Genomic DNA, 22,430 nt, shown 5'->3' with positions numbered 1-22,430 from the left:
GAATTCAGCTGCAAATCCATCTGGTCTTGGACTTTTCATGGATTGGAGGTCCTGTATTGCTGTGTCTATTTCATTACTTGACATGGATCTATTTAATTGGCTAAAACCTTCATGGTTTAGTGCAGGTATATCAATATTTGGTAGAAATTCTGTCCATTTCTTCCACAATCTCAAATTTCTTAGCATAAAGGTTTGAGAAGCATTCTTTTATAACATTCCATTACTTTCAATGTACTATGTGAAATTATTTCTTTGTTCTTCTGTCCATCTTCCCTCCTTTCACTGTTTTTGATTCTGGTACCCTGGATATTTTATCTATGCCTGTTTGCATTAGAGAAGAGAAGGGGAACATTAAACAGTGACACAAAGGGGAAAAGGAAAACCAAAGTAACAGCAAAACTTACAACACAGTATGTTGTCAGATAACTGTAAAACTTGGGGGGATGAATTTGGGCAGTAGAGAAGGTGGGAAAAAAAAAGAGGGAGGGAGTAACAAGTTGGACGAGAAGTGTACTCACTACCTAATATATGTAACTATAACTCCTCTGTACTTGATCTTGAAAATAAAAAGTTTAAAAAAATCTGATTCTTGGTTGTTTCTGTCATGCTGTTTCCATTCTCATCTTTATTTTTGTTCATTGGGGCTGTGCTTTCTTCTTTTTCTGGTAAGATTTGCAAAAGGTCTGTCAATTCTATTAATTTTTTTTGAAGAACCATCTCTGTTTTGTTGATACTTTCTATGTGATTTTTTTACTCGAATTCATTTAATTTTGTTTTATTTTTAATTATTTGCTTCCATCTATTTGGCTTGGGGTTTGGAAAACCAAGCATTTTTATAGTTTTATACCTTTAATATTTGTTTTTACATTAGTTACTAAGACAGTAGAAGTGCCTAACATGAAATAAGTGGAAATTAAAAGAGGGAAGAAAGGACAGAGATCTTTGCTGGAAGTCAAAATAAATGAGATGTAACATTTAGTTTTCTTTGATATATTTGAGTGGTTCAGGCAGATGTGGGCTGTTTAGACTTGTGTTATCTAATTATCTTCATATTCATTTAAATAGCCCATCTCACTTGAATACATCTTTAAATGATGATTGAAGAGGAGTTCATTCCAGAAATGCCCTATTATCTACACTCAGCCCCTTGTCTTCTGAGCCCTATAGCACAGTTCTTCGATCTTGAGCACCAGGGTCAATCCACAAAAGTCAAATTACAACACAGATTTAAGGAAAAGGAGATAATTATATTCTGTTATGGCAACCTGGCCTTGAAAAATAGCTGGAGTTACTGGGGAGGGAGACAGAGGTCAGAAGTAAGCTGTTAAGGGAACAAAAGCAGCATTTACTGAAAAAGTATTCATAAACTAATGTAGTAGATATTACCACAGGCATGCATGTGTGAAATACCCAATGGCAGTATTTTTTTTCCAACTAAGCTCTTCAAACCTTCCCAATTTTCTAAATACTGCATCCATATCATTTCCTGTTGGACTCTATCAATGTGTTTTTATTTTGACATGTTGCTGTCTAGAGAAAAATTAATTCCCAGGATACCAGTGTTGATTACAGCTGTTTGATGATTTATTACAAGTTCATTTCAATGTTCTCTCACGAATGTTTATAACACTGTAAGCTCCGTAGCACTCATGTTCAATATACCCGGCTGGTGTTTACATGTTCCTCCATCTGACAGAGTGGTGCTAATGAAATCTGTTATGTATGGTAACTTCTCTGCCAAGGATGTGTCAGGTTTCTCTGAGACACCTTCAAGATAACCATCTAACCTCAACACAGTCAAGTTGACAGTGCTTTCATTGACTTGAAGGGTCATAGATTTCTGATAACACAGATTTCTTCAGAGAAAAGACAAAAATCTTTCTAACAGAGGCAATTAAAGAATTTTGTTGCATCAGACCAAGTCAGTAATAGAAAAAGAAAATCAAGGCCAGTGTATAAATGTATAAAAAAGAGGTTGTATGCCAGGTACCTGTGGCTCACACCTGTAATCCTAGCTACTCGGGAAGCTGAAATCTGAGGATTATGGTTCAAAGCCAGCCCAGGAAAGAAAGTCTGTGAGATTTTTATCTCCAGTTAACCACCAGAAAACCAGAAGTGATGCAGTGGCTCAAGTTGTAGAGCATTATCCTTGAGCTGAGTTGCTCAGGGACAGCACCCAGGCCCAGAGTTTAAGCATGACCATGGAGGAAAACAAATAAGATATGGACATTCTTTCCTATGTTTGAGACACGGTCATTCTGAAGCAAATGATACTCAAAGGTCTTAAACAGGAAACAAGTAAGTAATACTTTCTCTTGTCATAGTCTCATATATTTTTAATAAATAAAATGGATTTTTCCTTATTTCACAAAAGTTTGTTCAGAATATCTCCTTCTCTACTGTCACATAACCCATCCTGCATGTTTCACACTTAAACTTTTTTCTAACAAATGGTTCTTGCTTTGAAAGAAGATGAACTTTGCCTTTGACAAAGTAGAAAAAACCTCTTTAAAAGGAAATTAAGACTTTAGAAAATGAACAAAAAATGTCACGTTAAATGTAAATGCTCAGACACTCATCCTCTAAACAAGAATCATGACTGATACCAGCAAAGTCTCTTATCTTTCCGTTTTGCCTTTAAGTTAGCAAATCCCATATTTCTGAGTTTAAATTGCACATCAATGATATGTTTCCAATTTTAATCTACTTTTAGGCAGTAGAATCAGCAAAACATTTGTACCCTTTCTTCTGGATACAGCTGCAATCAATTGGATGCACAAATAGCATGGGGGAATGCTACAAGGAGTCTCTGCCCCTCATGGAATTGAATAGTTATTTGGATGATGATAGTTTGTATAAAATAAAAGCAAAACAGTCAGACTAATAAAAGGTAATCAAGAAAAGTATGCAATTGAAAATGCATATTTGTTCCTCATTCTTCAGGCTGTCAATATTCACATATGTTTATAAATTCTGTATCACACCATGCCAATGGTAAAGTCTCTGCTATTGTAATCACCACTTTAAATATATGGGCAAGTAGGGGCATTCACAAGGCATTGAATTATAATTTTTTCATTAGAGTAGTATACAAAATATACTTTATTGGGATGGTAGCTCACTACCAATGCTAAAAGAATAATGTTTAAAATTCAGATATGTAGTCTTCTTATCATTCAGGCTTAGTAAATATTCCAAATGCTACTTGTCAGTCAACCTGGGCAGTAGAATAAACTATTCTCTTGTGTAAATTTTTAAGTAGGGAATTTTCACATAAAAACCATTGTCTTCATCAAATTAAAAAGAACTTCAAGATGAACAAATGAAGAAATAATTTATCTTTAAAAAGTTTTAGCTAATAATTAAAAGGTATTTAATTTGGGTACGTGGCTAATTCCAAATTAAATACTTTACTTGAACAATTTGGTCAATTCAAGGACACAGTGAACTACTTTTAAGATTTAATTCTCTTTGATGATGGAGGGACGATAAAATATGAGAATGAAAGGAGATAATACAAGACTGTCAGAAATAGTTCTTTTTAAAAAAGTAATAAGATCAGAGGAACTCAATAGCTACACATAAAGAAAATAACCAGACTTCAAGAAGTAATTGTATATCTAACTGTAAGAAGTGACGCAATAAAACCTTTAGGTTGAAAAAAAGGAATTCATGTTTTAGTTTTTGGCAAGAGGGAAATATTTAAGCATGAATCATAAAGCATTAAACATATATGACAAGATGAGTAAATTAAACTACACTGCAATCATAGTTCACAAAGTAAACCATTAAGGGAGTGAGATGTAAACCAACAACAGTTAAAGGTATTTTCAACCTAAGTGACTAAGGAGACACTCATATCTATGGTGTATTAAAAGCACTTACAAGTAAGTAATAGAAGCAGCTCAACAACAAAATAGGTAAGATTCTTGAACAGGCATTTTCTTTTTTAAAAATTTTTAATTTTATTGTCAAGGTGATGTACAGAAGGGTTAGAGTTACATCCATAACGTAGTGAGTGCATTTCTTGTCATACTTGTTATCCCTTCCCTCATTTTTCTCCCACCTTCCAGAACAGGCATTTTCAAAACAGAATATCTAGAAATTTGCAATGGCACATTCCTGTAATCTTGACACTATGGAACGGGAGGTAGGAAAATAGTTAATTTTGACGTGAGCCAGGGCTATAGTGAGATCCTATCTAAAATAAAGACCTAGCACCAGATGCTCAGGTCTGCATTTCTTGCAACTCAGGGAGAAGATATGAAAATTATAGTTCAAGACCAACTCGGTCAACCATGTTTTTAAGATTTCATTTCAAGCAATAATAGGCTGAGATTACATATGTTTGTTACCTAGGCTACATGGGTGGCTGAGATGAGGATGACCATAGATCAAAGCCAGTCTAAGCAAAACAAAACAAAACGAAACAAAAAAATAGTTCACAAGACCTTCATGTTACGAAAAAATAATTGGAATGTTTTGACACATACTTGTCTTCCCAAGTAGTGTGGGAAGAGTAAATAGTAAATAGAAGGATCACATCCAGGATTACCTGGGCAAAAAGTAAGACTCTAGATCAAAAAAAAAAAAAAACCCCAAAAAATACAAAGCCAAAAACTTTGGAGGAATAGCTCAAGAACTTGAATGGTTGACAGGCAAGCATGAAGCTCTGAGTTCAAATTCTAGTTATATATGCCAAAAAATAATAGAAAAGATGCACAGCCTTATCACTCATCAGGTAAATGAAAATTTAAAATACAAATTCAAGCTTTATCACCCCCACTTGATTGACAAAGCATATCGACTCCGAAAAAATTCCAAGTGTTGCTGCAGAAATTTTACACCATGTTAATGAAAAATGAAAACCATTTAAGAGTCTAGATTGATATTACCTATTAAAACAGAAAAAATATGTGCCCTGAGATCCATCAGTTCCACTCATGCACCAGCCATATGTGAAATAAAAAGCAGCATTGTCTGAAATAGCTGAAGATTGAAAACAGTCCAAATATCTGTCAACCATAAAATGGATAATCTGTGGGATATTCATCCAACTGAATGCTATTTAGCAAAGAAAATGAACTAACTAAAGCTACTTGTGACAACATGGATGAATATCATAGACATATCATTGGGCAAAAATAAAACACTCAAAAGTCCAAAAGTCCAGATACAATAATATAGCATTTAGAGAAGTTTTAATGCAAGAAGTTTTAAATGGTAAAATATTGGGGACAAACACTCATGGCAAATAAAATAATACAAAAGAAATACTTGCCAGAAAAACCCTCATTGTAATTATTTGTGGGAGAATAGAGAAAGTTTTAATCTGAAAGGAATTTCCTGGGATTCTTACAGATTTTCATTTCTTGACTCCGGGCGAACTTACACTGAAATTTACTTAATTATTCATCTAACTGTGTGTACATGCCTTAAGCCCTTAGAATTGATACATGACAATTTATAATTGAAAAATATTGAAGGAAAAAAATCAATTCAATATTAAGGAAATTTCGTCCTGTGCCAAGGAGCCCAAGTGTTTCTCCTCCTCCTTCTTTTAGTGTTTTCAGGGTATCTGTTTTTATTGTGAGGTCTTTGATCCAGTTGGAATTGATTTTGGTACAGGATCAAGTTTTAGTTTGTTGCAGGTGCTGAACCAGTTTTGCCAGCACCATTTGTTAAAGAGGCTATCTTTCTTTCATCCTATTTTTTTAGCTCCTTTATCAAAGATTAAGTAGGTGTAGTTGTGAGGGTTCATTTCTGGATCTTCAGTTCTGTTCCATTTGTCTTCAGGCCTGTTCCGGTGCCAATACCAAGCTGTTTTTATTACTATATCTTTGTAATACAGCTTGAAGTTGGGTATTATAATTCCTCCAGCACTGTTTTTTCTGTTTAGGATTGTTTTTGCTATTCTAGGTATTTTATTGTTCCATATGAATTTCTGGATTGCTTCCACTATTTCATTAAAAAATGGTGTTGGGATATTAGTGGGTATTGCATTGAATTTGTAGATAGCCTTTGACAATTATTGCCATTTTGACTATATTTTGATCCTCCCAATCCAGGAGCATGGGAGGTTTTTCCATTTCCTTAGTTCTGCCTTAATTTTGTTTTTCATGTTTTTAAAGTTCTCATCATAGAGGTCTTTCACTATTTTGCTTAAGGTTAATCCTAGGTATTTTACGTTTTTTGAGGCTATTGCAAAAGAAGTTGTTTTTCTGATTTCGTCCTCGGTCTTCATGCCATTGGCATATAGAAAGGATGTTGTTTTTTGAGGGTTTATTTTATATCCTGCCACTTTGCCAAAGTCTTGGATCATCTCTAGTAGCTTGGGAGTAGAGTCTATGGGGTTCTTTAGGTATAGGATCATGTCATCTGCGAAGAGAGAAAGTTTAACTTTCTTAAAGACCCAGAAATGCGTGCTCGCTTCGGCAGCACATATACTAAAATTGGAACGATACAGAGTAGATTAGCATGGCCCCTGCGCAAGGATGACACGCAAATTCGTGAAGCGTTCCATATTTTTGGGAATAATTAGTACAGGTTTAGGCAAGCTATAGCAGAGCATCACAAGGCCCAATAGCTATACCCTTAGGAACACATAAGATGATGCTAAGTGAAATGAACTCCATGATATGGAAACAAGTGATATATCACAGTTATAACTACTTTCAACGTCCTATGTGAATGTGTAGTTTCTATTATTGATGATGTTTTGTATCACCTTCCTATGTTTGTACCTACACTATCTCTGTAATCTTATCTGAGTATATTGGAAACTGTGTTTACTGGTATTGGAAGTAGGAAATTCAAAGGGAATACCAAATTCGAGAGACACGGGGTAAAAAAAGAGAAATAACTACAAAAGCAATACTTGCAAAAAAAAAAAAAAAACTGACAACTAAAAAAGCCCATAAGTATTCTGAATCTTTTAGGACATTACAAATTATAATTAGATTCTCTAGTAATTAGACTTCAGTAATAGCCTTAATTATTGGGCTAGGGCCTTCAATTATACTGTCCCTTTCAATTTTTTTTTTAGTTCATAAATGAAAGGCTATCCTTTTCTACTCTGCCTTGATTTCTCATGAAAACTAAATTTTTTTCTCAATTTCTGATTTTTTCCTCATTAAATGCTTAATAAGGGGAAAAGCTAGTATTCAAATGATATCAGACTCTTCAAGTGCCATCATTGTAAATCACATTCCCATATTCAACTATTCTTCTGTCTAAAATAACAGGCTACCCATTTGAAGCAGAATTATTCCTAATGAAAATGTAAGAGGGTCACTACCATGATGAACACTGTTCCTTCCTTGTTAATTTGTATGATTATTAAAAGAGTGGATTTCCTTTTAAAAAAAAAAAAAAAAAAAGACCCAGAAATGCTACAAATCAAAGTAAGGTTGGACAAATGGAATTGCATCAAACTGCAGAGCTTCAGCAGTGCAATGGACATAGCTCGCAAGATTAGCAGATAGCACACAGATAGGGAAAGCATCTTTATTAGTCATACAAAGGACAAAGGTTTCATATCTAAAATATATAGAGAACTAAAAAAATTAAATTTGTCCAAAACAAAACCACAAAGAACCAACAGCCCCCTCAACAAATGGCCTAAAGACCTAAAAAGAGATTTCTCTGAAGAGGAAATGACAATGGCCAAGAGACAAATGAAGAAGTGCTCTACATCACTGGCCATAAAAGGACTGCAAATCAAAACAACATTGATTAACTTTTTTTTTTTTTTTTTTTTTGGCCAGTCCTGGGCCTTGGACTCAGGGCCTGAGCACTGTCCCTGGCTTCTTCCCGCTCAAGGCTAGCACTCTGCCACTTGAGCCACAGCGCCGCTTCTGGCCATTTTCTGTATATGTGGTGCTGGGGAATCGAACCTAGGGCCTCGTGTATCCGAGGCAGGCACTCTTGCCACTAGGCTATATCCCCAGCCCCTCAAAACAACATTGAGATTCCACCTAACACCAATAAGAATGTCCATTATCAAAAAAAGTAACAATAACAAATGTTGGAGGGAATGTGGCCACAAGGGAACCCTACTTCATTGTTTGTGGGAATGTAAACTGGTCCAGCCACTCTGGAAAGTGGTATGGAGATTCATCAGAAGGCTAAACATAGAACTCCCCTATGATCCAGTAGCCCCACTTTTAGGCATCTACCCAAAAGACCATAAACAAGAACACACTAAAGCCACCACCACAACAATATTCATCACAGCACAATTTGTTATAACTAAAATATGGAACCAACCCAGATCCTCCTCAGTAGGCGAATGGATCAGGAAAATGTGGTACATATAGACAATTAAATTTTATGCCTCTACCAGAAGAATGACATTGCCCCATTCATAAGGAAATGGCAGAACTTGGAAAAAATTATACTAGGTGAAGTGAGCCAGACTCAAAGAAACATGGACTCTATGATTTCCCTCATAGGGAATAATTAGCACAGGTTTAGGCTAGTCACAGCAGAGGATCATAAGAGCCTGATAGCTATGCCCCTATGAATGCACAAGATGATGCTAAGTGAAATGAAATCCATGTTATGTAAACGAGTGTTATATCACTGTTGTAATTACTTTCAACATGCCATGTGAAACTGTAGCTTCTTTTGTTGATGATCCTCTTGTATCCCCTTCCTGTGGTTATACCCGCGGTATCACTGTATCTCATCCAAGTACACTGGATACTGTATATACTGCTATTAGGACTAGGGAAGTGAAAGGAAATATCAGAATTGAGAGACAAAGGATAAAAAGACAAATGACTACAAAAGCATTACTTGCAAAACCATTTGATGTAAAACAACTGAACAACTTATGGGGGGAGTGGGAAGTGGGGAGGGTGTGAGGGGAATGAGGGAGGAGGTAACAAACAGTGCAAGAAATGTACCCAAGACCTAACCTATGAAACTGTAACCTCTCTGTACATCACTTTGGCAATAAATAAGTATAAAAATCAATTCATTAAGAGCAAAAGTGTAGAAATTATAAATGCATACTTTCTGATAGATTTTTATTGTGTTAATATTATGCAAATAATATTTGTGCTTTAGAATAACTGATATCACACCATTTCAGAAAGAAGTATTTTAAACCTTTTACCAGGATAAAAAACAGTGCCCTGGAAATAGCTCAAAAGTTGCCATAATGATGGTAATATCTGATATCAAAGAAGCTTTAAGGAATTATAGTAACAATACTTCATGATATCTAAAAAGAAATACATTGACATATTATGTATTAGATACATTCTTTATACAAGTGTATATAACCAAATTGCCAAGCTAAATATTATCTTTAAAAAAACTAATGAATAATTTTCAGCAAGTACACTCTGTTCTAATGTGCTCAGACTTCATTGTTGTATAAACTTTGAAGCTCTTCTTTCATCTACACACCATCACTGCTCTGATTTTTCTTTGCCTCCTTTTCCCTGTGTTTCCCAATACTCCCTGTGCAGTTTTATACGTCTTGAACCCAAGTCACATAATGATGCTGTCATATCTCCAAATACGTTGAATTATTTTTTACCCAATTACAATTTTCTCAAGCCCTATAGAAGTTGTCTTCAACCCAGATATGTCAGAAAGAAACATTGGAGAGTTCTGTGTGCGTGTTTAAACTATAGATATCAGAGTCTGATTCAATTCACAAGGTCTAAGCTCACAAATGAACACATTTTTAACAGTTCAGCATGGGTTTTGAAATAATAACAAAAATTTAACATGGTGCCATGATTTCTAGTCAGTCAATGAAATGACCATTTGGGAGGCTCTCAATAAATCTTGATTACTCACACAATAAAAAAGTAGAGTTTAATGTGAGGAAGTTTTATTCTTACATAATATACAGTTACACACGAAGAATGTAGATTTCATCTCATGGAAAGGTAAGCTATTTTGTCCAATGCCATGAAATTAATGATCTAGGATCAAACGTGGGTTTAGAAACTATTACTTTTTTCCCTTTATTGTCAAAGTGAAGTACAGAGGGTTTACAGTTTCATATGTAATGCAGTGAGCAAATTTCTTTTTCAACTTTTTACCTACCCCTTCATTTTTCCCCCAACTCCCCCTCCTCCTTTCCCTCTCTCCCTTGTGAGTTGTAGAGTTGGTTTACACAAAATGTTTTTGTAAGTATTTCTTTTAGAATTGTCTTTTTATTCTTTGTCTCATCATTTTGGTATTCCCTTTCCTTTCCCTAGTTCTAATACACATATGTACAGTATGCAGGGTACTCAGATGAGATACAGTGATAGCAGGGGTACAACCCCAGGAAATGAATATGAGAAAAAGAAACAAACAAAAAGTTATGGTTTCACATAGCATGTTGAAAATGATTACAACAATGATATAACACTTGTTTCCATAACGTGGAGTTCATTTCACTTAGTATCATCATCATCTTATGTGTTCGTAAGGGCATAGCTATTGGGCTATTGTGATCTATAAGTGGATCAGGAAAATGTAGTACATATACACAATGGAATTCTATGCCTCTATCAGAAAGAATGTCACTGCTCCATTCGTAAGAAAATGAAAGGGCTTGGAAAAAATTATACTACGTGAAGTCAGCCAGACTCAAAGAAACATGGACTCTATGGTTTCTCTCATAGGAAATAATTAGTACATGTTTAGGCTAGTCATAGTAGAAACTATTTCTTAATCATAATCGAGTATTCTACCACTTTGAATTCCAAATGTCAATGGCAAAGTCTAATGTAATATACTACATAGTATTTTATTAACTCCTGATTATCTAAGTATTATCACTTCATAATATGTTGCTACATTTGATTAGGCCTGTTAATTGTTCTAACTCAGCTATATATTAAACATTTCTGTTATAGTTTTGCAAGATCTTTTGAAATTTTTAATGTTTCAAATCATAAAATCCTCTTGAACATATTACAGATGACTGACTACATAATGTAAATTATAATCATACCAAATGTTCCAATATTTAATATAGATTCCATAAAAATTTAGGGAGTATTTGACAAAACACTGTTTTATACTTGGAGCCTTTCTTTATGCTGAGAACTGAAGAAAAAGAACTTTGAATAGGAAAATTTCATTTCTCTATTAATTATTCCCAATTGCTCTGATACTTTTGAAATCATGCTCTATTTCCTACCTAAAATACTCATTGATGATGCACACTAGCTGTTCTGATATAGCCTCTCTTTAACTGAAGAAAAGCATGCTACAGTAATTTAGGCTATGTCCCAAAATAAATTGTATTTCATTTTATAAATGAAATGCACACTTTTCAGTTTTTATGCACTCTTCTTCCACATACTCCTTCCCTACTTTAAATTCTTTTTTCTACAGTTCAGCACCTTCTATAAATACTATATGATGATCAACAAGTTGGCCTCGGTTTCATATAGCCAAGAAAGTGAGGCTAGAATATTAAGGACACAGTCCATTATTTCAAATAGCTCCTTATTACTAACAAATTAATCATCTGAGCAAAACCAATTATAAATAAATATCTTGTTGTTACCTTATAGAGACAAATGCATCCAACCAAGTTTTTGTTGTACAAAAAACCAAAGCATAAAGATTAAATAAGATTCTGATTTAATTTTCTTAAATTACCTCATGTGCCAAGAAATTAAGAAACACAGATCATATTATATTTAAGAAGTCTGGCAGGAACATTTGAATAAAAGATTCTCTCTAGAATGAACTTGGCTTTCTTTTCATTAGGCAGTACATGTTTTATGAATTTTAAAACCGTGTGAATTGATTTTATGTTTAGAATAAGCAATAATAGAAAGTTGATTAATATATGCAAAGAAGTAATCAACGAAGATGTACAAGGTACTATGTTAAGTACTATAAGGGACACTGAACCACTTGCTTCTAAATTCCTACATAATTAGTGGAAAATGGCAAATGCATAATGGAATGGTTAATGAAAAATAATTTTACATTGATTCAATTACCTCTTTGTCTAGAGCACTGATTCTCAGTCAGGAACAGTTTTGAATCCCAAGGGACACTTGACATTTTCTGGAGATCTTTTTGATTATCAGAACCAGAGTACCAATGGGCAGTGCTATTGGAATGTATTAGGAAGACCCATTGATGCTGTCCTGTTTATGGTGGGCAGAACCTATCTCATCCAACAAGGAAGTATTTATCTCTAAATAACAGTAATATCAAGTGGGGAAACCCATTTCACAATAGAAATCTACAATTAATCACATTGTTATTGTTATACAGAAATTTAATTGAGTTAAGCCTTTAGTCATATAAATATAAGACCAGAAGAAAGACCAGTAGAGTGAGGATGCCATGATGCTGCATCTGGAATTCCCTTTCTATCTAGTCACCACTGCTTTTGAGAGCAGTGAGGAAATACACAGCGACAGCTGAAAGAGGTGTCAAAGATTAAGACATACAACAGTAGCAAGTGTAAGATTTAGTGAAAAGAGAACACCACATGGTTCTGGCAGAAAAGAGTTCATTGGAGGGAGAGCAAACTGCTGTCCTGTAAAAGATGGAGGTGTGCAGAAATAGAAGAGAAGCAAAAAGAGGGGGGAAGAGAGGAAGAGAACAGAGGGAGGGACCTGTGGTTGAGCGGGATTATATAGGGAAAGGCAAGAGGAGGTGTAACCACAGCGGATGCCTGGGAAACCTCTCACTGTCCAATGAGGTGTAACTGAGAAGGTTCAGGAAGTGACCTCAATGGATGAGAATGTGACCTCAGAGTCTGGGTCCTTTACTGACTCACAGTCAGGTGACCGACAATCAGGTGATTACTCGTTTCAGGCTATGGGCTGCTTTTCACAAAGGGGAAGGAGCGAGGTGGCTTTTCTCTTTGGCACACTTAACAGCAAGCATCTAACTGAACAAGGGAATCATGGCAGTGAATATTAAGTGGGTTGCTTGTGTTATCAGCTCCTGCTTAATAAGTATTTTTGTGCAAAATCCCAGTTTAAGATTCTAATTTTAGGAGCTTCTAGAGCACATATAAAATCAATCAAGAAAATAAAACTGAAAGTAGAACATAATAAGATACACAGAAAATCTCATGAGCTATGTTCCCCACTGAAGTGGGAGATAAGGCTCGGGGTCCATGCCAGATAGTAAGTTAAAAGTAAGATATTTGTACAAATTAAGATACTGGAGACTGTATCCTCAGGGAATAGGAACACTAGGAAAGCTCTCTCCATCAACAAAGGCAACAACAGAAAGCCTGGGTTTTGTATAGCAATGAAAAAATAGTCTCCACTTGTGAATTGGAATGTATATTACCTTCATGGACCAAAGACTTACCAGCTGAGACATCAACACAACTTTGGTCTGAAGTGGTGCACAACAGATAATGATGCAGGGCAGATATAAATAATTAAAGCTCCCTTTGGAATTTTCACTTTTTTTAATTAAAATGAATTCTAATAACAATGATTTCATAATTAAATAATGAAGAATAAGAAAACAGGGTGAGCCAGCTGCTGGAGGCTCATACCTATAATCCCACCTACTCAGAATGCAGAAACCTGAAGGATTGTAATTTGAAGCCACACAGAGCAGAAAAGCACATAAGACTCCTGCAAAATAACCAATAAAAATAAGAACCAGAAGAATGGTTCAGGTGATAGAGTAGCATCGTGAGCAAGAAAGCCAAGTGACAGTGCCAGGCCATGATTTCAAGCCTTCATTAATGTCATTACAATGGAAGTAAGCTAGATTTTTAGAGTTAGATTTTTGTTACACATCTAGCTGTCCTTTAGTGTTTCTCTTACTCTTACATGTTCTCATCCCATGCTGTGTTGCAGCACCAACGCTCTCATCATATGTTGGAGGAATACTCTAGGACTTCCCACCTGCAAAATCTGAAATTGAGTAAATATCTATTGTGCCAACTTGGTATACAGTATTCTATTATAACAATAGAATCCTAAGACAGACCACACAATGAACAAACACTAATTATGCATACCATGTAGATTTAAATATGAAAAATAAAACTTTGAAATGCATAGAAAATATCAGCCCATATGATGAGAATATGTAAGAAATTCATAACACAAAAATAAGTATAAATTTCTTTTACACTATTAGGGAACATTGTAATAGTCAAAATTTACTGCTGTTTTCCAACTTGGAATGTTCTATATTAGATAATCAAAGCAAAACCTTAGTATTTAAAATTCTATTGACAACATAAACAAAAATAGAACTTTTTATATGTGCAAAGTTAGCTTCAAGCTTCTAACAAGCAGAAATATACTATTGCTTAGAAGATAATTTTCAAAAGTTAAAAAAAATCACACTACAAAGCCATTATCCTTGCTATTTTTCATTCGGTATACAATTATTTCCTCAAACGCATTTCTCACTAAGTTTTAGGGAAGTAGATTTCATGCTCATCCTGAAATGAGCAAATGTCTTTCTTAAATTTCAAGGAATTAGAGGAAGTCTGAAGAGGTACTGCAAAAATATTCTGTAACTAATGAAATAATAGTGTTCAGTGCACGATAATAATAAAGTTGTACGAATTATTTCAGCAATTAGCAAATTTTATACATTTAAAAAGAAATGTTATGCATTAAATATACTTTATTACCACATTATATGATCTTAATAACTGAAACAAAGGATGAGCTACATGAAAATTAATTACGAGCACTGATCACAGTAAATAAGATTCATAAGTACAGTGACTGATGAACATGATCACTTGGAACAAAAGAGTTGGCTTTAAACTTCCTTAAAATGTTCCCTTTTTGCTTTACTTAATGTAAGGAATTATACATTATTTAATTATGTACTTACTGCCATACATAAAGTATTTCATGGTGAGTCAACTAGTAGTGTTGTAAGGAAATTATTGAAACAGATGAAAGGTTGATTTTGCTATTTAGGAAAGTGGAAAATTATTTTTAAAATCGGCCCCAATTTTAGATGCATCCTCTTTTTGCCCCTCTCAGCTGCATAGGCAGAACCATAAGTAAAGGAAATGACTCTGTCCTATCTCTTCAATCTTGCTTAGGAGAGAAAATCATGGAAATGGAATCAGTACACCTAGCAAACTCATCAGTTAGCACAGCGTTTTTTTTTCCTGCCTTCCTTTTGCAAACACATGTGGAATGGATATTCAAAGATCAGGGTTAATAGAAAGTTTATCACCATGATTGACAAATCCATCAGTGCATAAGTATCAAGGTTATTGCTTTAAAATACAAGTTCCTAGCCTCCCACAAGGGATGTTGATTTCCTATTTAACATTCACAGTAAGGTGGCTTAGACATTCAGACATACAGTGTTAGCTACTCAGGCACAGGGCTCTGAGTTCAAGCCCCAGTACTGGGACACACACTCACACACATACACACACACACACACACACACAGAGAGAGAGAGAGAGAGAGAGAGAGAGAGAGAGAGAGAGAGAGAGAGAGAGAGAGAGAGAGTGTAAAGCATCCAGAAATTGTTTTATCAATACTTTCCTTTCTCAAAAACTGCTGTTTTACCAATAAGGGAGACCATAAAGTTTATGCTTCTTTGGGTCTGGCTAACTTCACTTAGTATGATTTATTTTTCTAAGGCTTTCCATTGTCTTACGAATGGGGCAATGTCATTCTTTGTCTAGGAGAGTCCTAGCAGATGATCACCATAGCTCAATAGCTATGTACATATGGTCACATAAGATAACGCTAAGAGAAATGATCTCCAAAATATAGAAACACATGGTTTATTTCTGATGTTATTTTCAATGTACCATGTGAAATTATTTCTTTTTTCTTCTCTTCACCTTCCTTATGGTTTAGCCCCTGTTGTCACTGTATTTGATTCTGGTACTCTGAGTATTTTATATATGTCTGTCTGAATTAGGGAAGGGAAGAGAGACATTAAAATGGTGAGACAATGGGTAAAGGACAAACCAATGCAACAGAAATAATTACAAAACAATATTTTGTAAACTAACTGTACAACTCATGTGGGGGGGGAAGATGGGGAGAGGGAAGGTGGGAGGAAAAAATAAGGGGGAATAACAAGTTGGACAAGAAATGTACTCACTACCTAATGTATATAACTGTAACCCCCCTGTACTTCACCTGGACAATACATTTTTAAAAATATAATTATTTGGCCTTTTGTAGGTAGGCTAGCATTTGGAAACCAATGCTACAGTTTTTTGAACAGTATTTGTATGTTTTAGGTAAGGTAATCAGAACTATGAATGTTCACTAATTTATGTTTAAAAGTAATAGCAAAGAGACAGGAAATTTCCTTTTATTTCTTTCAGGAATTCAAAAATATCTTTGCTGCAATTTCATTTATGAGCCAAAGAACAGAATCAAAGTTATGTTTATGTACTTAAAATACAAATATGCCACTGTCCAAATAAATGTGTTAGACATTCAAGCTATTAGACCATCAAAATACCCACTAAGTATTATCTGCTTGATCTTGAAGCTTGTTAAGGTTGTCCATTTTCTAACTTCCCATTTCTACTATCTAAGTCCTGCTAGACTCATTTACTCAAGCATTTTCCTCCCAAATATATCCTCCACTCCAATCACAGTCCAAATTTCTGAAGTTTTTTAAAAGCTTCTCTCCTTCATCATCCATTTTCATCAAAGTATGCTGTAAGTTTGCTTAATAATGCCCTATGGCATCCCCATCCCTATTTATTTGCAGGTATACTAAACGCATCCATCCTGTTAATTCTTTATATGTTTATTAATACCATTATATTTCTAAATTTCAAACCACTAAATGAAAGGGTGTTATGGCTTCAGGGTGAAATGTCCACAACACGATCATGTAGTAAATATAAGTTTTTCAGTTGGCAGTGCTATTTTGAGAGGTGGCGAGAACTTTAAAATCTCAGGTTTAGCTAGAAGAAGTAGGTACAGGAAACATGTGTATTACTACATATGGTTTCTCTCTCTCTCTCTCTCTCCCTCTCGCTCTCGCTCCCTGCCTCCCCCCCTCCCTGCTTCCTCTTCATCATGAGATGAATAAACTCTTCAATCACATATTCCCAACAACCCTAATGTCTATACAAACACCCATAATGTCCAACCCAAGTACATGGGGCCAAATGTCCATGGACTCAGACCATTAGAAATACTTCTTTCCTCCTTTTCTCAGGTATATTTGTCATAGATGTGCAAAAGTACTAATACTAAGGCCCAAACTTTTTACCATTTTATGTTCTGAGACAAAAGAGAAGCTATTTCGAAATGTCTGACAATTACTCATGTCCTAAACTCTGTTCAAATGACTGTTTCAATAATGCCAAAGCCAAATAAAAATTCTTATGCTCAGTATCTTGTTATCTTCATACTACACCTAATGCCAAAACACATCTTGAATGATCAAATTATGTTTTCACAGACTATGTCATGTTAGGATAGCTACTGAAATCAACTGTTGAATAGCACAATGTTCCACTCAAAAATAAATGTATACTTTTAGGGTAAAATTTTAGTATCTGAAAGCATGCAAGTAGCAAGCCATTTATTTTCTCGATTGGAGCAGGGAAATTTTTATATTTATATCAGATAATTTGTAATGTGAGGGAGTTAACTGTGTAAGTCCATTTGTTCAAAAAGAAAATTTTTTGAAGTATCAATTCATTAGCTTTTATTTTTTTCTCAAAATTTTATTATCAAACTGATGTACAGAGAGGTTACAGTTTCATACGTTAGGCTTTGGATACATTCTTGTACTGTTTGTTACCTTGTCCCTCATACCCCCTCCCTCCACCCTTTCCCTATCCCCCACCTGAGGTGTTCAGTTCACTTTCACCAAACAGTTTTGCAAGTATTGCTTTTGTAGTTGTTTGTCTTTTTTTACCCTGTGTCTCTCAAATTTGGTATTCCCTTTCAATTTCTAATACCAGTATACACAGTTTCCAATATACTCAGATAAGATTACATAGATAGTGTAGGTACAACCACTGGAAGGTGATACAAGAACATCATCAATAATACAAGCTACAGATACACATGGGACATTGAAAGTAGTTACAACTGTGAAATAACAATCGTTCAAAAAGAAAATTTAAACAAAGCTATTTTTCAATGAATAAAAACCTATACAATTATTTATACATATATTAAAAAGACAATCGCAATGCACAGTATGAATATATCAGCATATAATGATAATATATTGACATTGAATGAAAGTAAAACACAAGCACTATCATAATCATGGTTGAAAACTAGAATGAACATGTTCTGGCTAGGTGATTGATTCTAATTATCAATGAGAAGTAGCATTACTGCTGCTATACCCAGAGAAAGGGCCTCAAAACCAAGGGATTGTATAGAGTTTCTCTTTGTACTTCCAGGCCTAGTGGCTAAAGTCAATAGAAGACTAAAACCCAATTCTCAGCAACACCACTAGTAGCTGAAACTCTTCAAGAATAAATCTGTGGCTTGATTCTTCAGCAAATAGCCTTGAACAGCAGGTTTCATTTTCAATGAATAAACATGAAATGCAGAGCAAAAATGGAAGTTCTAAATTCCCACTGGAAATTTTAGAAGCAAGGATTGCAGCAGGCATACTCTTACCTTTTTTTCTTCACATATATATATATATATGTGATATATATATGTAATATATATATATATCACAAATTACTATTTTGGCTCCTTCCCTTACCTATTATAAAAGGTTTTTAATCATATAACTTAATCTTTGGGATATATGACATCAAAAGTGGTAGGTGAGTACACTAGAAAAGACTTTAGTCTCTTGTTGGTACAAGGGTCAACTGCAATAGGCTTGGTAGAAGACATGTTTGCTATAGTTGCAGAAGTGTGTATTTTGGATTCGTTTTGTGAAAGGAAAGGACTGTGATGACTGTTACATGCTGAGTTTTTACAGAATCTACATTAACTTCTACATCTCTCTCTATTGTAAGAACAAGACTACCAACCTTGATTACCAAACCTCTCTCATTTTATATATGTATTTTAGATTTTATAAATGACATGTTCCAACATAAAATTTGGAAGAAGAGTGGTACCAGCTTTCTCCTTCCTTCTCCAACAGTTGTGGAAGACAGATGTTTAGGATTCCCAGATGGGAGCTTCTGGAAGTCATCTCTGTTTTCTCCTGCTGTTTACTCTTTTACAAATTGAAGAGGAGCTGTAAAGTCTTCAGAGGATTCCTTCAATTTTTGAATTCAGCACAGTAGCAACTATGATTCTCTATGGCAATAAGCCCAGAAGACAATGCTGCCATCTCAATACTAATTCCTTCACCTTTCCAATAATTTTGTAAGTACCTAATTCTCCTTATTAAATCTCTTTCTGCTTGAAAAAACTAATATGATTTCCCAGTTTACAGAATAAAACCTGAGTAATGATTTTTATTATTATACCTTTGCCAAAAGGTTTGTAGCAGAAATAATATGATAAAGAATTTATACAAAATATCTAGTACAGGACTTGGTATTAAGGAGAAGCTTGTAACTCACAGCTAGTAGACATTGAATTCTGACTACAGACTATATATTTATTTATTTTCCTACCCCTCATTTTTCTAGGACAAGATCTTGCTAGGTAGCCCAAGCTAACTGAAAACTCAAGATGTTCCTACCTCTATATCCTGAGTGCTTGGATTATAGGAATGTATCTCCATGCCCAGCAAGACAAATTTTAAGCCTGTAAAATAAATAAGAGTTTGAATATATATTGTAAATAGATGGTGAAAACAAACTTTGAGTGAAGTGATTGTTACATCTTAATGGATACAACTCTGAGTACATCAATAAGAATGTCCAAAAAATATCAGGCATTCTTTGTCTATTAACATCACCATCCTAATGAAAAGTGAAGGATGAAAGCTATAAAGCACAGATTAAACATTTTAATGCAAATAGTCAACTAAATTATCTTAAAACCTCTGCCTCCTTAATGACCTTTTAAGAAAACGAGTGGGCTCCAGGAAAATATATTTTATCTACTATAAATTTTCAGTCATATAATGACTAGATACAACCAATATGTTTAATATATGAGATTTTGTCCTTATTTCTATTAGATTTTAGTAGACATATGACCCTGAACATGTTCATCTTGGGTCCAGAGTCTTTAAATTGCAATAAAAGTCTTCACTAACTATACATCAGACAAAGGCCTCATATCTAAAATATGCTTCAGAAAATTAAACACTAAAAAAATAAAACCTCAAAATCTCAACAATCCAATCAATAAATGGCCTAAAGACTTAAAGAGATTTTTCAAAGGGCGCTGGGAATATAACCTACTGACAAGAGTGCTTGTCTCGTATACATGAAGCCCTGGGTTCAATTCCTCAGCACCACATACATAGAAAAGGCCAGAAGAGGCACTGTGGCTCAAGTGGCAGAGAGCTAGCCTTGAGCAAAAAGAAGCCAGGGACAGTGCTCAGGCTCTGAATCCAAGCCCCAGGACTGGCCAAAAAAAAGAGATTTTTTCAGAGGGAAAATTAGCCAATGGACACATGAAGAAATGACAATATTTCTGGCCATAAAAGAAATTCAAATCAAAACAGCACTAAGATTCCACCTCACTCCTTTTCGAAAGGCCATAATCAGGAAACCTAACAATAACAAATGCTGGTGGGGTGGCCAAAAGGGAACCCTATTATACTGTTGGTGGGAATGTAAACTTGTTCAACCATGCTGGAAAGCAGTATGCATTTCCTAAAAAGAGCCTCCCTATGACCCACTAATTCCATTTCTGGGCATTTATCCAATGGATCGAAAATCAGGCCACACTGAAGCCACCAGGACAACCATGTTTATTAAGACATTGTTTACCATAGCCATGATATGGAAGCAACCTAGATGTCCCTCAGTAAACTAATGGATTAAGAAAATGTGAGAGATAGATAGATATAGATAATAGATATAACTATTTAGACACACATACACACAGATATACATAATAGAATTCTATTCATCCATAAGAAAGAATGATATTTTACTATTTGCAAGGAAATGGAAAGACTTGGAAAAAATTATATTAAGTGAAGTAAAACAGACCCAAAGAAACATGGGCTGCATGGTTTCCCTCATTTGTGGTAACTAGAAAGTGCCTATAAATCTACAAGCAAACACACTGAATGACTAAAATAAATAAATAACACTGGGACATGATAACGTCATTAACGTATAGAGCCCAAAGGAGGCTAAACATAGATGCGTTGGACAGAGGCTTAATAGCTATGTACATAGGATCATATAAAATATTAATGTATGAAATAAAACTCTGAGAAAAGAAAAGGATTTATTGCAGTCTTTGTCTTATTTTCCTTTTGTCTTATTTGTTACTTTGCTTGTATTTGAGAGGATAAAGGAGGACAGAAAAAAGGTAGAACAAGGATGAATAAATTATAACAGTGATACTCACTAGACACTATGTGGAAAATGAACTTGGTATATTATGCATAAGAGCAGGAGGCAAAGACTAGGAAGAGAGTGATGGAAAGGGAAAAATGGTTCAAAAAGAATTGTACTCAATACTCATTACCTGATTCATGTAACTGTAACTCCTCCGTGTATCAACTCTACAGTAACTGCAAAAAATTCTGTGGAAATAAAAACAATAATAATTGGGAAATATTTCATTGAACATAACATTTTTTAATTCTCCCTCAAGGTTTATTCATATTATCAGCTTGGTGTGAAAAATATATTTTAGCATAATATTTCTTTTGTCTGATGCCACATTTCTATTTAATCAGTCTGAAAACCTAAATTGTAAAGTTTTGAAATGCGTAGTTTATGGTAAAAGTTAGTTATGCCATACAACGGATTATAATAATCTGACTGTGTAACTTTGCCCGAAATCTTTACATCTTTATTGTGTTCTGCTTTCACTGTCATTTCTTTGATTAATGCCTGATTCATGGTCATATTACCTCATTAAAAATGAGTTGTGCTCTACTTTGTCAATAAAACCTGTATAAAACACAGTTCTGTTTCTTATGAGAATAAATATAGAACATTACAGTCAAGATATTTTTAAAGATTGATGCTATTCTCGTGAAGTATGTTCAGGCCCTGAGTTGCTTTTGATGGTGGTAGTGGTGGTGGTTGTGGTGGTGGTAGTATGTGACTGTCTGTCTGTCTGTGTGCCTGTGCCAGCCTTTGGGGCTTGAACTCAAGGTCTGGGCACTGTCTTTGAGCTTTTTACTTGGGGATAGAACTCTACCAATTTAACCAGAGCTTTATTTCTGGCTTTTCTGGTAGCTAATTGTAGATAAGAATTTCCTGTGAGTCTGCCTTCAAACAGCAATCCTCAGATCTCATCCTCCTGAATTGCTAGTTTTCCAGGTGTGAGCTGTTGATCCCTAGCTAGGCACTAAGATTCTAGCTTTCTTTCTGCTATACAAGCTATGTGAGGCTGAAAGAAATAAACCAATTGGGGCATTACTGCCATACC

The 22,430-nt window shown here is 34.8% G+C and overlaps 1 long non-coding RNA gene and 1 other non-coding gene across 2 annotated transcripts; both read left to right on the top strand.

Annotated features, from left to right (window-relative positions):
• Positions 1–716: 716 nt before the first annotated feature.
• Positions 717–20,391, top strand: LOC125344218. Its single transcript, XR_007209441.1, has 3 exons — positions 717–726; positions 11,786–11,803; positions 20,236–20,391. It is a non-coding gene; the product is annotated as an uncharacterized LOC125344218 (long non-coding RNA).
• On the top strand, positions 6,423–6,529 carry LOC125344471. The gene has a single exon (XR_007209568.1). It is a non-coding gene; the product is annotated as a U6 spliceosomal RNA (small nuclear RNA).
• Positions 20,392–22,430: the final 2,039 nt, after the last annotated feature.

The sequence above is a fragment of the Perognathus longimembris genome, chromosome 28 (genome assembly GCF_023159225.1).
Source record: "Perognathus longimembris pacificus isolate PPM17 chromosome 28, ASM2315922v1, whole genome shotgun sequence".
Lineage (NCBI taxonomy): Eukaryota > Metazoa > Chordata > Mammalia > Rodentia > Heteromyidae > Perognathus > Perognathus longimembris.
This window is presented reverse-complemented; position numbering and strand designations above follow the sequence as displayed.